Below are 21,340 nucleotides of genomic sequence, written 5' to 3'. Positions count from 1 at the left end.
ACTCTGACAAAATTGGTTTTTCTCGGGATTTTGAAACAAAAAATCCCTACTATTATCCAATTCAGGATAGATCCGAATGTATGGAGCGGTTCCAGGAGAGTGTGGAGAGAGAATTGAGAGAGCTATACAACAATAATAAAATCAATACTGTGAGGAATAATAGTAATATGCCTAGGAGATTACATAATGCATTAGGAGAGATTAAAGATATGACAGATATTACCATCAAAATGTCGGATAAAGGGGGGGTAGTAGTAGTATTAAATACATCTGATTATTATAGCAAAATGAAAGAACTACTATCAGACCCCCACACATATGAGAAACTAAAATCTAATCCGTCCAATGCAATTATTAAAGAAAGAGATTTAATCATAAAGGAAGGAGAGAATTTAGGGGTATTAACTAAAAAACAAACAGATTACCTAATGATAGAAAATCCGATTCTCCCCATTATTTATGGGGTACCCAAAATCCACAAAAAAGAAGGGATTCCCCCCATGAGACCAATTGTATCAGGGGTGGGCTCATGTAATGAGAGACTTTGCCAGTGGGTTGATTCTCTCCTTCAACCACTGGTAAAACGAACTCCGGGATACATACGAGATTCCAAAGAAGTACTTAGAATCATGGACAACAAAATATGGCAGACTAATTATTCATGGGTCTCCTGCGATGTTATCTCCCTTTATACATGTATTCCTCATATGCTGGCACTAAAAGCGATACAATACCATCTCACTAGATTTAGTAATTTCTCCACAGATTTAAGTAATTACCTATTGTCTGTAATTCAATTCTTATTGTCCAATAATTTTTTTCTTTTTGATGGCCAATTTTATGTGCAAAAAACTGGAGTAGCCATGGGTGCTAAATACTCACCTTCCCTGGCAAATTTGGTCATGTCATTTTGGGAGATGGAAAGTATTTTTTCGGAGGGCAATCCTTATTCGGATGGCATCTTGTGGTATGGCAGATACATAGACGACACCCTCATCATATGGAGAGGGGATGTATCTGCCATACCGCAATTTGTCGATTATCTGAATGATAATGAATACAACATTAGGTTCACATATAAGGTGGATGAGGCTAATATCTCCTTTCTGGATCTGGAGCTCAGTGGGGTTGTTGATCAGAGAATCGTTACAAAAACTCATCACAAACCAGTAAGTGGTAACACCATACTGCATGCTGATAGTAGCCATAATAAACATACCATAAAAGCAATTCCGGTGGGGGAATTCACCAGAATTAAAAGAAATTGCTCCCAAGTAGATGATCTTCAAGGGGAATTCAGGCAAATTGAAAATAAATTAAAAAAACGTAAATATCCCAATTGGGTAATTAATAGAGCAAAGAAAATAGTGGAAAGAAAAGATCGGATAGATCTAATAACATCAGAAAAGAAAATAAATACAAACCAGGTAAAAAAACCATACATATGTTTTCAATATAGTCCCCAATATAACCAAATAAAAAACATTATTCAAAAGTATTTGCCTGTGCTCTATGAGGATCAACGGCTTAATGATATTCTGAAATCTGGAATAAATATAGTATCTAGAAGGGCTCCAACTATAGGTAGTCAAATATCTCCCAATTTTTTTCAATCATATACAATGGGACACAAAAAGACATGGTTAGAATATCCGGGTTTTTATAGATGTGGTACGAACAATTGTAGTACCTGCAAACATGCCTTGGTAACTAAAACATTTCAAAACTCGGAAGGTACAATTGAATTCAATATCAAACAATATATAAATTGTAATTCTACGAATTTGATCTATAAAATTAGTTGTAATAAATGTAATATGTCATATATAGGATGTACATCGAGAAAACTAAAAATCCGCACTCGAGAACATCTACATGATATTATTAATACAACAAATAGTAATAGAAATATATCAGCAGCTTCTAGACATTTTGTCAATTGTCATGCACGCAGTACTGCAAGTTTTCAGATACAGGCTATAGAGCAAGTAATTACGCCTCGGAGGGGCGGGGACATGAGGAGACGTCTCCTAACACGGGAGGCGTACTGGATATTTCATCTAAATACCAGATACCCGATGGGTTTGAATAAACGTGCAGAAACTATGTTACATTATTGCTAAAGTATAAAGTGAATATTTTAAATGTACTTGTTATTCATTGTTAATGTTTTTAATAGGACCTTTTTCTAATGTCAGGTGACACGGCAATTGAATCAGATTGGTTGCCCCTTGTATATAGGAGCAACTCAGTCAGATTTAGACATGGCTTTGAAAAAGATCTTCGGATCGAAACGCGTTGCCGTTTGCTCCTCACAGTGGGACATGCATACCGGAGGGAGAGCAGTCAAGTGTCATATTTTAATGTTGGACTGAAATAAATTTTTGACATTTTAACGGAGCTGGAACTCAACTTTCTATTTTCTTTGGATTGCACTCGATTTCCTGCGGCGGAGTTCCGTGCACCTGCGTTCATTAACGGTGAGCTGGCATATAACCTTTTTTCTTTCTCATTTACCTGATCAGATGAACTCCTTCAGTGCCATCAGACGTACCATAGCTCCCCTTAGTGGCGGAGCCACAGTACTGCAACGACCAGGACTCTGGGGTGCTGCACTCCCCCCCGGTTAAATCCAGTACTCCGGGACTGGGAAGAAAACAACAATACAAGTTAGCAAAAAGACATACAATTTGTTGAGTGCAATAACAATAAGTATACTTGAACAGAGCTTCCCTTTATGGGAGGTGAGGACACTTGAACGTTACAAAACATGGTTAAATATCACAGCAACAGGCTATAAATAACTTTTCTTACCCAACCGGGTATTCTAGTTAGTACAAATTCTTGAACAATAATTTAACATTGCCTTTAAGGATGCACACTCTAAATCCACTAAAGACCTTCTTATACACATTATAAGGCTTAAGAAACTGTGCTACATTCTCCTTCTTTAAATCTGCAGGACCGCCTGTCCTAACGGCGCCAGACCTAATGCCTCTCCTTTCTATACAGGACCGCTCCTTTCAGCCCGAGCCTTCTGCCTTTTCAACTACTATACACGGTATAGAACATAACATACTTTCAGTTTAGGAACACTGAGCCATCTCCATATGGCTCCTAGGAGGACTCAGGGTTCACCTTCTATCCCCATTTTCTATCAACGTTATCAAACATTTTCTTAAAGCATTAACTTCCATCATTACTTTCTTACTAGCAATTATGCAGGACACTATGTCTACCCCTACGGGTCTACTGCATCTTTCTTCTAGCTTTCACTTTCTACCAGAGAACATTATCAGCATTTCTTCACAATCAACTAGTTCGATACATATAACTTTTACATGTAAACATTATCATCTCTTTCTTTCATCAAGACATTACTGTTATCTATCAGTCTTAAAGCAACACGGTTCATCAGCGTAATACGTGGACATCCCCTTTAAGAGGGGACCAAGTCTTTATGAGGTAGCATATCTTCTCAGGCTACCAGTCCGTACTTAGCAAAGGCTCCGGTGCGGTATCTTGGCAAAGAGTCTCTCTTTAAGTAAAACCAGTAGGGAGCACCTTTAAGAAGGTGCAAACTATTTACAAAGAGTTTGTATCATGCACTGTTCATGATTGCGGCAGTTCTGGAAACTTTTGCAAAACTTGAAACAAAGTAAACAAAACAATAGGGAATCTGGGTCAACAAAGGGATCCCTTTAAGAGTTAACCCTAAACGGGTTCAGCAGCAAATCAGGAACGAACAGTTAACTATTTACATACTCATGGTATCGAGGTTTATGCTTATAGTAGGTTGCAAGACATCAGCCGAAAGTGGACACCTTCCGACTGTGCAGGCTTCAATCCTTGATCCATGGCTGATGTCGCGCCAGTGTCACTGGTGGATCTTCCCGGTGCAGTCAGACCACCTGATGCCTGAACCTGAAGGCGGATTCTAGCTGCCAGCTCAGTTGCTGCAATAAGACGTACGGTGGCAATGTTGGTAAGATCTGCCACACCCGGCTCCATTATGGTTGAAGCAGCAGATGCCACTTTCCCAAGTTCACAGCGGCGAACATTCCAGGCGTACCATCAGTATGCATTCCGATGACGGGTGTAGGTCACCTGATCCCCCTTTTGCAATGGGTCACCATCTCGGCGGCAGCAGGGAGTTTTCACGTTGCAATTGGTAACAAAGACGTCAGTGGGTAGCCCCGGCTCCTGTATGGAACCCCATCCCCTCTTCGGGTGGAAGGCCAACACAGTTCCCCGCTTTACCACGTCCTCCTGACCGCACGTAAGTGGTTGTACTCTCGGCGGGCCAGTCAGTTCCGCCTCTTTTTGTCTTTTCCAATGTAGAATCAAGCATTGTTTGTATTGTTCCCAGGTAAGCACAGCAAGGGTGAACCCTTCCTCCCGAGTTCCATCCGGCCCAATCTGGAGGGTATCCCACTGGAGAATCACCCCGTCGGGGCCCACGTCTATGGGTTCTCCCATCATAGTCGGCAGCGGCGGTACCAGCTTCCCCATGGCGTTGGGGGGTAACACCACTAGTTCCGCCGAGAGGAGCTGACTCCTACTGGGGTGAGGGTCGGTCGCGGGAGCGGGATCGAGCGGGGGAGCAGGGGCGTCTTCCGTACCTGCGCCTGATGTGATTCCACCGATGTCGATCCGGTCCACTGACGAGGACGCTGGAGTCGGCCGCAGCTCGGACCGCGGCTCCTCCAATGCGGTCTCCGGATGCGGCTCCGCCCTCCATGGTTCCTCCTCCGCTGGCTCCGAGGTCGGGATGGGTAGGCTCAGCTCCGCTGCCGGTTCCAAGGGCTTCGGGTCCTTCCGCTGCGGTGGACGTGGGTCCGCCTCTGGTGGATGAGGGCAAGCCGGGGTTGCTCCTTCCTCGTTCCGGCACTTGTTGTTCATCATCATTGTCTGATAGTCGGTGGCAATGCATGCACCGGACTCCGCCATTTCTCCAGGGCCGAGCTTCTCCGTCACCCGCTTCCCGCCGTTGCAAATCAGGGGGCGGTTCTCCTCGGTTCCTGGGTAGATCGTCCTCTCGCAGCAGGAGTCGGAGGGGGCGGTCGCCACTTCTGGCGCCGCTCTGGTAGTCTCCTCCCATGGCACGCCCTTCTTCCCCCTCTGCGCTCCCTGTGGCGCTGCAATGGCGGCGGCTTTTGGCGGGAACTTTTGGCGGTGAATGGCAATACACAGTTCTGGCAATAAAGTACAGTCCAAGCACGATAAATCACAGTCCCAAGGCACACATGACCTGATTCGTCAGGCTTAAGTAGATCCTGTTCGTGACGCCAAGTTGTAGCGCCCCCACTGCCACAGGGCCGAGGGGTACCCGGCACCAGGCCTCTGAGTCTCTGCTCTGGGGTTGTCACGGTGGCTAGGCCCGGTCCGTGACCCTGCTGAGGGGCGTACAGTGATAGATATGATGGATGATGGTAGTGGTGAGGCTGTAGTGGTGCGGTGCAGTAAATAACGAGGACACCAGGTTGCAGTCTCTTTACCTCTTTACTGAAGATCTCTGGGTCCTCAGTCCGGAATCCGGATAATCAGGCTGCGCAAGTCCGGCCGGTCCAATGGCACCTCCAGAGTTCTCTTAACAGGTGGAAATCTGTGCCTTCCTTCTAGCGCTATGTGTTGCGGTCCTTTCCTGCTGTGCTTACGGAAAGTCCCCACAACTGTTGTGTCTGTTTCTTAAGTTCCCTCACAACACAATTAGATGATGTTCTGCTAATCTTCCGTCCCTCCCTGATGTTACGGTTAGGACGGCACCCTTTTGACGGGTAGGCTCGGAGCTCTTCCGGGACCCTAGAGTCGCCCCTCTCCACAAGTTGCCCCCCAAGACTGCATAGGTGATTTAGGTGAGACAGCCCGCCTGAGACTGACTGTCCTGCCGTAGGTTCGAAGTATTGCCTGAAGCTGTATGTAGAAATACTTCCTTCGGCGTTCCGGCCACCGGTTGTTTGCGCCTCAGTAGGATGTTGCCTCGGTCTTACAGCACGACCCCTACTGGTATTCTCCTTCTTGCTTTGATCTCGTTTCTCACTCAGCACAATCTATCTCGCTTCCAATCCCTCCTTGGGCACCGCCGCTATGCTGAGCAGGCACGGTCCCGTTACGTTCGCTCAAGTTGCCAAGCCCCTGTCAGTATCCCACCCCTGACAGGGACCCTACCGAATCTTCTCCCGCAACACTCTCTGCCACAAGGTATTGCCTGGTTCCAACCCAGTCAGCTTTCTGTCTAACTTCCTGCCTGACCCCCAGTTTTACCAGTGTGTGGAGAGTGGCCTAGTAAATAGAACCCTTAGCTCTGTCATGATCTCTGCAGGCAGAGATCATAGCAAGCCTATAGAGGGACAAGCTCTCGGAAGATGGAACTATACTGACCATGAACTAAGCCTGCCGCGCAACTAGAAATAGCCAGGTAGCATTTCCTATTTATCGCTAGATGCCCAGCTCTGGCCTAAGACCTAAATAGCTAGCAGAGGGAAATATAAGACCTGGCTCACCTCTAGAGAAATATTCCAAAGAAGACAGTAGCCCCCCACATATAATGACGGTGAGTTCAGATGAAACAACAAACGCAGCAGGAAAATAGTCTTAGCAAATTTGAGGTCCGCTTACTAGATAGCAGAAGACAGATAGTATACTTTCATGGTCAGCAGAAAAACACTAACAAAACACCATCCAGAGATTACCTTAAACTCTGGCATTAACTCATAACGCCAGAGTAGCAATCCCTGATCAACGAGAGCTTTCCAGACACAGTAACAAAACTTCAGCTGTGAACTGGAACAAATAGGCAAAACGAAACATGGACAAAAGTCCAACTTATCTAGTAGTTGTCAGAAGCAGGAACAAGCACTGAGAGGCATCAGATAACATTGTTGACCGGCAAGAAACCACCAGAGAAATGAGCTTAAATAGCGACACCCACTACTGATGGAACCAGGTGAAACAGGAAAGAGGATGACAAGTCCAATTCCACAAGCGGCCACCGGGGGAGCCCAGAATCCAAATTCACAACAGTACCCCCCCCTCAAGGAGGGGGCACCGAACCCTCACCAGATCCACCAGGGCGACCAGGATGAGCCCTATGGAAGGCACGAACAAGATCAGAAGCATGAACATCAGATGCATTGACCCAAGAATTATCCTCCTGGCCGTAACCCTTCCAGTTGACCAGATACTGGAGTCTCCGTCTGGAAACACGAGAGTCCAAAACTTTCTCCACAACGTACTCCAACTCACCCTCAACCAACACCGGAGCAGGAGGCTCAACTGAAGGTACAACAGGTACCTCATACCTGCGCAATAACGACCGATGAAAAACGTTATGAATGGAAAAGGACGCAGGGAGGTCCAAACGGAAAGAAACAGGATTAAGAATCTCCAATATTCTATAAGGGCCGATGAACCGAGGTTTAAACTTAGGAGAAGAGACCCTCATAGGGACAAAACGAGAAGACAACCACACCAAATCTCCAACACAAAGCCGAGAACCAACACGACGACGACGGTTGGCAAAACGCTGAGTCTTCTCCTGGGACAACTTCAAATTGTCCATAACCTGCCCCCAGATGTGATGCAATCTCTCCACCACCGCATCCACTCCAGGACAATCCGAGGATTCCACCTGACCGGAGGAAAATCGAGGGTGAAACCCCGAATTACAGAAAAACGGGGACACCAAGGTGGAAGAGCTGGCCCGATTATTGAGGGCGAACTCTGCCAATGGCAAAAAAGCAACCCAATCATCCTGGTCAGCAGAGACAAAACACCTCAGATATGTCTCCAGGGTCTGATTAGTCCGCTCGGTCTGGCCATTAGTCTGAGGGTGAAAAGCAGATGAAAAAGACAAATCTATGCCCATCCTAGCACAGAATGCCCGCCAAAATCTAGACACAAATTGGGTACCTCTGTCAGAAACAATATTCTCAGGAATACCGTGCAATCGGACAACATTCTGAAAAAACAGAGGAACCAACTCAGAAGAAGAAGGCAACTTGGGCAGAGGAACCAAATGGACCATTTTAGAGAAACGGTCACAGACCACCCAGATGACAGACATCTTCTGGGAAACAGGCAGATCTGAAATAAAATCCATCGAGATGTGTGTCCAAGGCCTCTTAGGAATAGGCAAGGGCAACAGCAGTCCGCTAGCCCGAGAACTACAAGACTTGGCCCGAGCACAAATGTCACATGACTGCACAAAGACTCGCACATCTCGTGACAGGGAAGGCCACCAGAAGGATCTTGCCACCAAATCCCTGGTACCAAAAATTCCGGGATGACCTGCCAATGCAGAAGAATGTACCTCAGAGATGACTCTACTGGTCCAATCATCCGGAACAAACAGTCTATCAGGCGGACAACGATCCGGTCTATCCGCCTGAAACTCTTGCAAGGACCGCCGCAGATCAGGAGAAACGGCCGACAAAATTACTCCCTCCCTAAGGATACCTGTGGGTTCAGCATTACCAGGAGAGTCCGGGTCAAAACTCCTAGAAAGGGCATCTGCCTTAACATTCTTAGAACCCGGTAGGTATGACACCACAAAATTAAAGCGAGAAAAAAATAAAGACCAGCGCGCCTGTCTAGGATTCAGGCGCCTGGCAGTCTCAAGATAAATCAAATTTTTGTGGTCAGTCAATACCACCACCTGATGCTTAGCCCCCTCTAGCCAATGGCGCCACTCCTCAAACGCCCACTTCATGGCCAAAAGCTCCCTATTCCCAACATCATAATTCCGCTCTGCGGGCGAAAATTTGCGAGAAAAGAAGGCACAAGGCCTAATGACGGAGCAGTCGGAACCTTTCTGCGACAACACTGCCCCAGCTCCGATCTCCGAAGCGTCAACCTCAACCTGAAAAGGCAGATTCACATCAGGCTGACGTAACACAGGGGCAGAGGCAAAACGGTGCTTAAGCTCCTGAAAGGCCTCTACAGCATGAGGGGACCAATTAGCAACATCAGCGCCATGTCTGGTCAAATCAGTCAGTGGTTTAACGACATCCGAAAAACCAGCAATAAATCGGCGGTAAAAGTTGGCAAAGCCCAAAAATCTCTGAAGACCCTTAAGAGAGGAGGGCTGAGTCCAGTCACAAATAGCTTGCACCTTGACGGGATCCATCTCAATGGAAGAGGGAGAAAAAATATACCCCAAAAAGGAAATTTTCTGGACCCCAAAAACGCACTTAGACCCCTTCACACATAAAGAATTAGACCGCAGAACCTGAAAAACTCTCCTGACCTGCTGGACATGAGAGTCCCAGTCATCAGAAAAAATCAGAATATCATCCAGATATATTATCATAAATTTATCCAGAAAATCGCGGAAAATATCATGCATAAAAGACTGGAAAACTGAAGGGGCATTAGAAAGACCAAAAGGCATGACCAAATACTCAAAGTGGCCCTCGGGCGTATTAAATGCGGTCTTCCACTCATCCCCCTGCCTGATCCGCACCAAATTATACGCCCCACGAAGATCAATTTTAGAGAACCACTTAGCACCCTCTATACGAGCAAACAAATCAGTAAGCAATGGCAATGGGTATTGGTACTTAACAGTGATCTTATTCAGAAGCCGATAATCAATACATGGTCTCAAAGAGCCGTCCTTTTTTGAGACAAAGAAAAACCCAGCTCCCAAGGGAGAAGAAGATGGACGAATATGTCCCTTTTCCAAAGACTCCTTTATATATTCCCGCATAGCAGCATGTTCCGGCACAGACAGATTAAACAAACGACCCTTTGGATATTTGCAACCCGGTATCAAATCTATGGCACAATCGCACTCACGGTGCGGAGGTAACGACCCAAGCTTGGGTTCGTCAAAGACGTCTTGATAATCAGAGAGGAACTCAGGGACTTCAGAGGGAATGGACGACGAAATAGAAACCAAAGGTAAGTCCCCATGAATACCCTTACATCCCCAGCTCAACACAGACATTGCTCTCCAGTCCAAGACTGGATTGTGAGACTGCAACCATGGCAATCCCAGTACCAAATCGTCATGTAAATTATATAGCACCAGGAAACGAATAATCTCCTGGTGATCCGGATTGATACGCATGGTTACTTGTGTCCAGTATTGTGGTTTATTATTAGCCAATGGGGTGGAGTCAATCCCCTTCAGAGGAATAAGAGTCTCCAAAGGCTCTAAATCAAAACCACAACGATTGGCAAAGGACCAATCCATAAGACTCAAAGCGGCGCCAGAGTCAACATAGGCGTCCGTGGCAATGGATGACAAAGAGCAAATCAGGGTTACAGACAAAATAAACTTAGACTGAATGGTGCCAATGGAAACAGACTTATCAAGCTTCTTTGTACGCCTAGAGCATGCTGATATAACATGAGTAGAATCCCCACAATAGAAGCACAATCCATTCTTCCGTCTAAAATTCTGTCGCTCGCTCCTGGACAGAATTCTATCACACTGCATACTTTCTGGCGTCTTTTCCATAGACACCGCCAGATGGTGCACCGGTTTGCGCTCCCGCAGACGCCTATCAATCTGAATAGCCATTGTCATGGACTCATTCAGACCTGCAGGCACAGGGAACCCCACCAAAGCATCCTTAACGGCATCAGAGAGACCTTCTCTGAAAGTTGCCGCCAAGGCGCACTCATTCCACTGAGTAAGCACAGACCATTTACGGAATTTTTGGCAGTAAACCTCAGCTTCGTCTTGCCCCTGAGATAGTGCCATCAAAGTTTTTTCTGCCTGAAGTTCCAAATGAGGTTCCTCATAAAGCAAGCCCAAGGCCAGAAAAAACGCATCCACATCGCGCAACGCAGGATCCCCTGCTGGCAATGAGAAGGCCCAATCTTGAGGGTCACCCCTGAGCAAGGAAATCACAATCCTAACCTGCTGAGCAGGGTCTCCAGCTGAACGAGACTTCAGGGACAAATAAAGCTTACAATTATTTCGGAAATTCTGGAAGCTAGCTCTATTCCCTGTGAAGAACTCCGGCAAAGGAATTCTCGGCTCAGATACTGGAGCATGTACCACAAAATCTTGTAAATTTTGTACTTTCGTGATGAGATTATTCAAACCCGCAGTTACACTCTGAAGATCCATTATTGTCAGGTGCACATAGAGCCATACAGAGATTAGGAGGAGAGAGAGAAAAAAGACTGCAGCAAGGCAAACTGGAGGCAAAAAAAAAAAAAAAAAAAAATTCCAGCAGACTTCTTATAACTCTCCTTTCTCAACCTGGGTCTTTAACACTTTAAGGGCCGGTCAAACTGTCATGATCTCTGCAGGCAGAGATCATAGCAAGCCTATAGAGGGACAAGCTCTCGGAAGATGGAACTATACTGACCATGAACTAAGCCTGCCGCGCAACTAGAAATAGCCAGGTAGCATTTCCTATTTATCGCTAGATGCCCAGCTCTGGCCTAAGACCTAAATAGCTAGCAGAGGGAAATATAAGACCTGGCTCACCTCTAGAGAAATATTCCAAAGAAGACAGTAGCCCCCCACATATAATGACGGTGAGTTCAGATGAAACAACAAACGCAGCAGGAAAATAGTCTTAGCAAATTTGAGGTCCGCTTACTAGATAGCAGAAGACAGATAGTATACTTTCATGGTCAGCAGAAAAACACTAACAAAACACCATCCAGAGATTACCTTAAACTCTGGCATTAACTCATAACGCCAGAGTAGCAATCCCTGATCAACGAGAGCTTTCCAGACACAGTAACAAAACTTCAGCTGTGAACTGGAACAAATAGGCAAAACGAAACATGGACAAAAGTCCAACTTATCTAGTAGTTGTCAGAAGCAGGAACAAGCACTGAGAGGCATCAGATAACATTGTTGACCGGCAAGAAACCACCAGAGAAATGAGCTTAAATAGCGACACCCACTACTGATGGAACCAGGTGAAACAGGAAAGAGGATGACAAGTCCAATTCCACAAGCGGCCACCGGGGGAGCCCAGAATCCAAATTCACAACATAGCTCCCCCTGGAGGCCCGGCGGTGAAATGTATTGGTGTCTGTGATACCTGATCAGATGAACTCCTTCAGTGCCATCAGACGTACCATAGCTCCCCTTAGTGGTGGAGCCACAGTACTGCAACGACCAGGACTCTGGGGCGCTGCATATACACATACACACATTATTTACCGTATATACTCGAGTATAAGCCGAGATTTTCAGCCCAAATTTTTGGGCTGAAAGTGCCCCTCTCGGCTTATACTCGAGTCACGGTCGGCGGGTGAGGGGGAGAGGGCGCTGAGGCATACTTACTTGCTTCCGGGGCTCCTGGCGCTCCCCCTGCCCGTCCCACGGTCTCCGGGTGCCGCAGCTCTTCCCCTGTTCAGCGGTCACGTGGGACCGCTCATCAGAGAAATGAATAGGCTGCTCCACCTCCCATAGGGGCGGAGCCGCATAATTCATTTCTCTAATCAGCGGTGCCGGTGACCGCTGACAGAGGAAGAGGCTGCGGCACCGAAGACCAGCTGTCTGGGGGGAAGGAGTGGGACGCCGGGAGCAGGTAAGTATTACATATTCACCTGTCCTCGTTCCACACGCCGGGCGCCGCGCCATCTTCCCGGCATCTCTCTGCACTGACTGTGCAGGTCAGAGGGCGCGATGACGCATATAGTGTGCGCGCCACCCTCTGCCTGATCAGTCAGTGCAGAGAGACGCCGGGACGGGACGCTGAGGAGCTGCAAGCAAGAGAGGTGAGTATGTGTTTTATTATTTTTATTGCAGCAGCAGCACAGCTATGGGGCAATAATGGACGGTGCAGAGCACTATATGGCACAGCTATGGGGCAATAATGGTGCAGAGCACTATATGGCACAGCTATGGGACAATAATGGTGCAGAGCACTATATGGCACAGCTATGGGGCAATTATGAACGGTGCAGAGCACTATATGGCACAGCTATGGGGCAATAATGGTGTAGAGCACTATATGGCATAGCTATGGGGCAATAATGGTGCAGAGCACTATATGGCACAGCTATGGGGCAATTATGAATGGTGCAGAGCACTATATGGCACAGCTATGGGGCAATAATGAACGGTGCAGAGCACTATATGGCACAGCTATGGGGCAATTATGAACGGTGCAGAGCACTATATGGCACAGCTATGGGGCAATAATGAACGGTGCAGAGCACTATATGGCACAGCTATGGGGCAATAATGAACGGTGCAGAGCACTATATGGCACAGCTATGGGGCAATTATGAACGGTGCAGAGCACTATATGGCACAGCTATGGGGCAATTATGAACGGTGCAGAGCACTATATGGCACAGCTATGGGGCAATAATGAACGGTGCAGAGCACTATATGGCACAGCTATGGGGCAATAATGAACGGTGCAGAGCACTATATGGCACAGCTATGGGGCAATTATGAACGGTGCAGAGCACTATATGGCACAGCTATGGGGCAATAAGGAACGGTGCAGAGCACTATATGGCACAGCTATGGGGCAATAAGGAACGGTGCAGAGCACTATATGGCACAGCTATGGGGCAATAATAAACGGTGCAGAGCACTATATGGCACAGCTATGGGGCAATACTGAACGGTGCAGAGCACTATATGGCACAGCTATGGGGCAATACTGAATGGTGCAGAGCACTATATGGCACAGCTATGGGGCAATTATGAACGGTGCAGAGCACTATATGGCACAGCTATGGGGCAATAATGAATGGTGCCGAGCACTATATGGCACAGCTATGGGGCAATAATGAACGGTGCAGAGCACTATATGGCACAGCTATGGGGCAATTATGAACGGTGCAGAGCACTATATTGCACAGCTATGGGGCAATAATGAACGGTGCAGAGCACTATATGGCACAGCTATGGGGCAATAATGAACGGTGCAGAGCACTATATGGCACAGCTATGGGACAATAATTAACGGTGCAGAGCACTATATGGCACAGCTATGGGGCAATAATGAACGGTGCAGAGCACTATATGGCACAGCTATGGGGCAATTATGAACGGTGCAGAGCACTATATGGCACAGCTATGGGACAATAATGGTGCAGAGCACTATATGGCACAGCTATGGGGCAATTATGAATGGTGCAGAGCACTATATGGCACAGCTATGGGGCAATAATGAACGGTGCAGAGCACTATATGGCACAGCTATGGGGCAATTATGAACGGTGCAGAGCACTATATGGCACAGCTATGGGGCAATAATGAACGGTGCAGAGCACTATATGGCACAGCTATGGGGCAATAATGAACGGTGCAGAGCACTATATGGCACAGCTATGGGGCAATTATGAACGGTGCAGAGCACTATATGGCACAGCTATGGGGCAATAATGAACGGTGCAGAGCACTATATGGCACAGCTATGGGGCAATAATGAACGGTGCAGAGCACTATATGGCACAGCTATGGGGCAATTATGAACGGTGCAGAGCACTATATGGCACAGCTATGGGGCAATAAGGAACGGTGCAGAGCACTATATGGCACAGCTATGGGGCAATAATGAACGATGCAGAGCACTATATGGCACAGCTATGGGGCAATAATAAACGGTGCAGAGCACTATATGGCACAGCTATGGGGCAATACTGAACGGTGCAGAGCACTATATGGCACAGCTATGGGGCAATACTGAACGGTGCAGAGCACTATATGGCACAGCTATAGGGCAATAATGAACGGTGCAGAGCACTATATGGCACAGCTATGGGGCAATACTGAACGGTGCACAGCTTTCTATGGTACAGCTATGGGGCAATAATGAACGGTGCAGAGCACTATATGGCACAGCTATGGGGCCATAATGAACGGTATGGAGCATCTATTTTTATTTTTGAAATTCACCGGTAGCTGCTGCATTTTCCACCCTAGGCTTATACTCGAGTCAATACGTTTTCCCAGTTTTTTGTGGCAAACTTAGGGGGGTCGGCTTATACTCGGGTCGGCTTATACTCGAGTATATACGGTATATACATACAATTGTTTTCCCATTAGAAAAAAAAAAAGACTTGAAAGTTATGAGCAAAATTTTGGAGAGAATCTGTCTGATCTTCTGACATGTCTGTTTTGAATAAACGTCTCTATGACAAGGGGAACGGTAAGATCCACTATTTTGTGTAGGAATAACAATATAAAGTTATGAGATGATGGAGCTAGAATAGTTTTATGGCAATATCAAAATTTATATAGTTTATGTTTTACTACTTTTTCACAATAAATAGAAGTTAAAACAGAATTTATTTTTGTGCCGCAATATTTGGCACGATAATTGTATTGGTGTGTCTGCAGAGCTGTGTAAGTGCTTGTTTTAAAGGGAACCTGTCACCCTGTTTTTTTCAGAATGAGATAAAAATACCGTTAAATAGGGCCTGAGCCGTGCTTTACAATACTGTATTTTTTGTCCCCTGATTCCCCACCTATGCTGACGAAATACCTTACAATAGTCGCCGTTTTCGCCTGTCAATCACGCTGGTCTGGTCAAAAGGGCATGGTGAAATGGCTGTTTCTACCCCACCTTGCTTATCTTCCCGGCGTTGGCGTAGTGTTTTGCGCATGCGCAACAGCCGGAAAAGAGCGCGATCTGTGCTATTCCCCTGGATATCGGTGGCCGCGCGTGTGCAGATGGAGATCGCGGCGGCCATTTTCCTGAAGCCGAGATGCGAACTGTTACATTTCTGCTATTTCGGAACAGATGCGACTTTTTGATCGCCTTGAAATCTTTTATTTGGACATGGGGGAGGGGTGTGTGTGGAGGGAACAAAAATTAAAAATAAAAACCGCAAAGAAATTCTGGAATTTTTTTCTGCAGTACTTACGATATAGGATAAAAAGGATAATTTTATAGCTATGGACATGGCGGCCATATTATAGGTTTATGGTAAAAAAAAAAATCATTTTGTACCTTAAGAAAATCCTTTGACTTTTTTAAAAATGTTATTAGTGCTACTATGAGACCTGAACATGCAATACCTCTGAATTCTACCTTGGATCGGCACGGTTACACGTAAATGCTGGGTGGATAACAAGGAATTGACATCTACCAGGTATGGAGTGAGCTCCGCTCCAGAGCACGTTCATTACTTGCACCTGGCGTGTAACGTGCATGTACATCAAGTCAGGAAGGATTAAATTAGTTATCAAAGATGATCCTGAGGGTAATGTACACTTATTCTGACTATATTGGTACATGGATCAGACGCATGCACAGTACCTAGCGTGCAGAGTAGGACCATCAGATGAGAAGTGTTAGGTCTGGGTCACGATCTCACACACCACAGTCATATGATTCATAAGACCACAGGGTTCTCCGTCTGGAGTGTGCACCGGGCACAGAAAACCCCACGACTCTGGCAGAAGACGGCGGACACTTGTAGTCCTCATCTTGGCAAAGGAAGCCCCTCTGTGTACACAGCGAAAGTGAGAAAGGTAACGGACGAAATTCAGCTTGTCGGCCACTACTGTCAGCCCACTAGTTTGAAGCATACCAAAACCTAAAAACAGGAGAAAAAAAAATACCAATAAAACTTGCACTCTACAACTTAAAAAAAAGTTGACAGACAGCCGCGTTAAATAATTCCCCGATGACCCCGCCATGTACTTGCCACTTTTGCTGCGCACATTTCCAGTCGCCAGCAGATATTCACACGATCTTGTGAGATCGGTGATGGAACTGAATATTTTCATCAGGTTTTCTGTATTCATGACGAAGTTACTCTTCTGTCCTCTCTTCTCCAAGTTCAGTTTGGCTCCCAGCAGCCAGCCCTCCATCTTTTCCTTTAATACAAAAAGCAAAATATTAAGTTTCACTTGCAGAGGATTGGGATCTTCCAATTGTGTTTGGTTTTCTAGAAAAAGGAAAGTTTTTAAAGGGAATCCGTCACCATGACTGGCTATGTGTGTAAGGCAGAGGAGCCACAGATCGCAGAGATGTAAGTATCTCCGGTCGCTCCGTAGTAAAGGTTAAGCGTTTGTGTACTGGGTTTCTGAGTCCGGAGAGATGCATTAAAATGCCAACACGGACCGATGGCAGACTTACTGAAGGGAGATAAAAATGACATTGTTGGATCAGTGTCTTCATTTAGCCACACATTGTAGTGGGTAAGGAGAAGGGCTTATAATCACAGATTCTCTGTATATAAGGATACGAAAGACAAGGGTGTAGTCATCCCCTCTCCGACATTGCAATATTCAAAGCAGTTTCCACAAATGGACACACTGGCATGTCCAGGTGATTGTGCGGACACAGGAGCTGCGCTCAGCGCCATCACCGCAGGAGCTCAGCTTATAGAAGCTTTTCCTTATTGTGTAAGCCTGTGTAAATATTAGTGTAGTGACAGAATTGCCATCTTCCGCGGTTTTCAGCACAGCTCCGCTCCTGTTCTGGGTCACGTGACGGCTATTCGACTTGCCGGTTTACATCTGGGGTCTGTGTGAGCCAGAAGTCTCTTTACTGTGTAAGTATAAGGAGCCATGTTCTGTGCTCTATGGACTTACATGGTTAAGACCACTTCCGGCTCACACATGGACCCCAACGTGAGCCGGCAAGTCGGAATAGCAGTCACGTGACCCAGAAGAGGAGTAGCACTGGAAACTGAGGAAGATGGAGAACGGTGAGTATCGTAACACTACAGTATGGGGCATGGTTATGCTTTTGAGCAGAGCAGTCGCACCAGAGCAAAGCTCCTAGTATTACAATTAATAATAGTTAAGAGAATCTGCACTAATTGGACTCGCCATCGATGGGAGATGGCCTGAGAGTGGGGACGCACCAAGTATTGCGGGTGCTAGAGTGACATGTTCGCATGTCCCTGCGTCCACAAGTTTCACAGTCCCCTTGTGTTTATCGTTAGTAATAATATAAGGGTAATGTGGGTATCGGAAAAGTTGGAAGGGAGAGATCCTGACAATTCTTTCAAAAATGTCTCCTTTACACTTTTGGGTAAAAAGACCATCACTCCCTGTTTGCAGTGAAGAGGGCCCATACAGTCCTCATAAGACCTGGGCAGTGGGCAGGCCTACCCGGCCTAAACTGAATAAAATCCTCCACCTACAAGGATCAAGACATAGTATTAAAGAAAGTGTGGAAAAATAAGGACTTTAGGCTTGGCTGGCAGAAGATTTCATTCTTTCCGGAATTCTCAATGAATGTCCAGTGCAAAAGGTCCATGTTTCAGACATTAAACAAAGAAATAGCGTTGAGCCTACAGAATGTCTTGAGTTATCCTGCCAAATCGAGAGTGATTCCCCTGGGTACCCTACTACCTTTTTTTAGACTCTCAAAGATGCTCTAAGATGGCTGGACACTAGTGATGAGTGAACGTGCTCGAATAAGGCATCATCCGAGCATGCTCGAAAAATATGTTCGAGTCCCTGAGGCTGCAGGTCTCGCCGCTGTTCGGTAGCTGCAACATCTGCAGGGATTGCCTGTTTGTTAGCCTCTCCTTCCATGTGTTGCAGCTGTCAAAAAGCCAGGAGACATGCAGCTGCGGGGACCCAAACATAATATTCAAGCATGCCGAACACATTCTGATAGCACCCGAGCATGGATAACACCTTATCCAAGCACATTCGATCATCACTACCGGACACACATGAGCTGCAGATCCAACAGGACAGGAGAGCCAGAAGAGTCAACATTTTGGAAAGGTCTTTTGAAGTAGTAGCTAAAAGCGCTTTATCTCTGGGTAAAATGAATGAATGTGAGATGTTGCTCAGGCTTTCTCTGCAGTTTAGAAATTAGACATGAGTTGATTTTTGTGCAGATTTAGTATTTTTCTTTGCAGTAGTGTGAACCGGGTCCCGGAAACACCGGTACTTGGGAAACGTGCACTTCCTCGCAGTAAGAGTATAACAGATGGCCGGTTTACATCAGTTTGGGGAGGGAAAGGGTTTTATTGCAGGTGGGGAATGAGGGAGCAGTTCTCTTATGTACACATGTATTAGTTTTTACACACGTATTGGTTTTTGGTTTATTATAAAGGAATTGAATCTGCTATTTGCTCTATTGTCTAGAATCCTGACAATTATTTTTAACTTGAGAAAATGGGTTGAACAGTAAAAATCTTGTCATGGAATATCGAAGGCTTAAAAAATGGTTCCAAAAGGCAAGCGATTTTGGAACATCTCGGGAAGGTTAATCCTGCAATTATGGGGTTGCAGGAAATGAATATGGCCAGGGAAACCGTTCATTAGCTCACAGGTCTTGGATGAGATATACCAAGATCAACAAAAAAGAAGAAAAAATATGCGGCACTCACCCCAAGATAACAGTGATGTTCGTGAACTTTATTGGAGAAAATATCTGGAGTACATCCTTCAGGACATCAGATATACAGGTAAACAGGAGGGTGCGGTATTGGAGTACGGACAACAGCCGTTTCGCACACAAATGTGCTTCAACGGGTCCAGAGATTAGATTACAACACGTCATTTCCTTTTCAAGGATCTCTGGCGTGCATTTCAAACAATGTGATTACATTCGTGACTATGACAGACAAATAATAAATAAAATAATCTACATACAGATTTGCAATCTAAATAGGAACAATCTACAATATACGATATTATCTTCTTTTTAAATATTCATAAATATCATTCAATAGTATTATTTAACAATGAAACCAAAAACATCAGAATTATGCCTTCATAGACGATCTTACAAAAATACGGACATCTCAAGTTTGTCATTAAGACCTATTGGTCCCTGAGCATTTGTATTTAGAATCCATTTGGCTTCTCTTTGTAATAGAAATCTCTTTTGATCACCTCCCTGTGAGGAATATGTCACAATTTCTATTCCAGCAAAACTAAGCAGTTCTGGATTAGCATCATGTTTTTCTCTCATATGGTGGATTAATCTTAGGCAGCCATTGCCCGTTAATATTGAATTATAATGCTCTCCGAATCTCTTGATCAAAGGTCTTATTGTTTTTCCGATATAAAAATATCGGCAGGGGCAGAATAGGGCATAGACTACAAATTTACTCTTACAGGAGACAAAGTCTTTTACGGTATGGGTAATAGAGCCTATTTGCAAAGGGTTCTTTGTTATATGGAGATGGCAAAACCTACAGTTTCCGCATTTATGATTACCAGTTGGTGAATTACCAGTGAGCCAGTTATTTCTTGGTTCAGATATTCTATTATGCACTAATAAATCCGATAAATTATGGGTACGTTTATATGCAAATGTTGGAGCATTTTTATAAATTGATGATAAATCTTTATCATTCTGTAAGACATGCCAATTTTTTCGAATAGAAGCATGGATGATTTTATCTAAATTACTATGCTTAAACGTGGACGTTAAACTATACTCTAAAATGATAGCACTTAGATTTAACCCATTTATCCCACATTTGATACATAGAGAGCAGGTGGGTTTTGTCCCCGGCAGGGAAGCCAGGGATAATACTATTAAGACAATATCCTTGATTTCAAAGGCCAGAGCCAGAGAGATCCCTTTATGTCTGTTATCAGTCGATGCCGAGAAGGCTTTCGATCGAGTTCACTGGGGATTTTTAGAGGCTACACTAGAGGCAATAGGTATACGACAGAGGATGAGGAATTGGATTATGGCTCTTTACCATGATCCATCAGCTAGAGTGCGAATAAATGGTCAGTTGTCGACACCGTTCTCAATTAAAAACGGGACAAGACAGGGGTGTCCACTTTCCCCATACCTATACATCCTGGTAATGGAGACGTTGGCTAATGCTCTCAGACACAATCAGTCGATTAAGGGGATTCAGGTGGGTCATACGGACCATAAGCTGGCTCTATTTGCAGATGACCTTTTACTGTATGTGACCTCACCTAGGGTCAGCTTACCGTCTGTTTTGGAGGAGTTTGAAATATTTGGGAGGCTGAGTAACTTCAAGGTTAACTTACAGAAAACAGAACTACTCAACATAAATATCCAGGATAGTGAGGTGGAGCAACTTAGGACCAGTTTCCCTTTTCGCTGGAATAAACATTCCATTAAATACCTGGGTGTCCATATCCCAGCTGACCCCCAGAAATTATTCGATCTTAATTTCCTTCCACTCCGGGGTTTGATAGAGAAAGAGACGAAGTCCTGGTATCGTTTGCCACTGTCATGGTTTGGGAGAATTAATGCCCTTAAGATGGACATCTTACCTAAAATATTATATATTTTTCAGACTATACCGTGGGATGTGGAGGGGTCCTTTTTTTGGGGTTTACATAAAATAATGAGAAAATTTGTATGGCATAGGGGGCGCTCTCGTATTAGCCATACCCAGTTAGTTCGACGTAGGGAGGACGGGGGTGCGGGCCTGCCTGACCTGCGAGCATACCATGCGGCGACTATTGGAAACTGTCTCC

The 21,340-nt window shown here is 45.5% G+C and overlaps 1 pseudogene across 1 annotated transcript in view; it reads right to left on the bottom strand.

Moving 5' to 3' along the window:
* The window catches only part of LOC143804464 (DNA-directed RNA polymerase I subunit RPA2-like), a 129,403-nt pseudogene that overhangs the window by 24,434 nt on the left and 83,629 nt on the right, over positions 1 to 21,340 (bottom strand). The window contains exons 7-8 of the transcript XR_013221029.1: positions 16,597 to 16,768; positions 16,201 to 16,485 (exon numbers count right to left, since the gene is read on the bottom strand). The product of XR_013221029.1 is annotated as a DNA-directed RNA polymerase I subunit RPA2-like (transcript). The remainder of the gene's footprint in view (positions 1 to 16,200; positions 16,486 to 16,596; positions 16,769 to 21,340) is intronic.

Source organism: Ranitomeya variabilis, chromosome 2, assembly GCF_051348905.1.
Source record: "Ranitomeya variabilis isolate aRanVar5 chromosome 2, aRanVar5.hap1, whole genome shotgun sequence".
NCBI classification, from domain to species: Eukaryota; Metazoa; Chordata; class Amphibia; order Anura; family Dendrobatidae; genus Ranitomeya; species Ranitomeya variabilis.
This window is presented reverse-complemented; position numbering and strand designations above follow the sequence as displayed.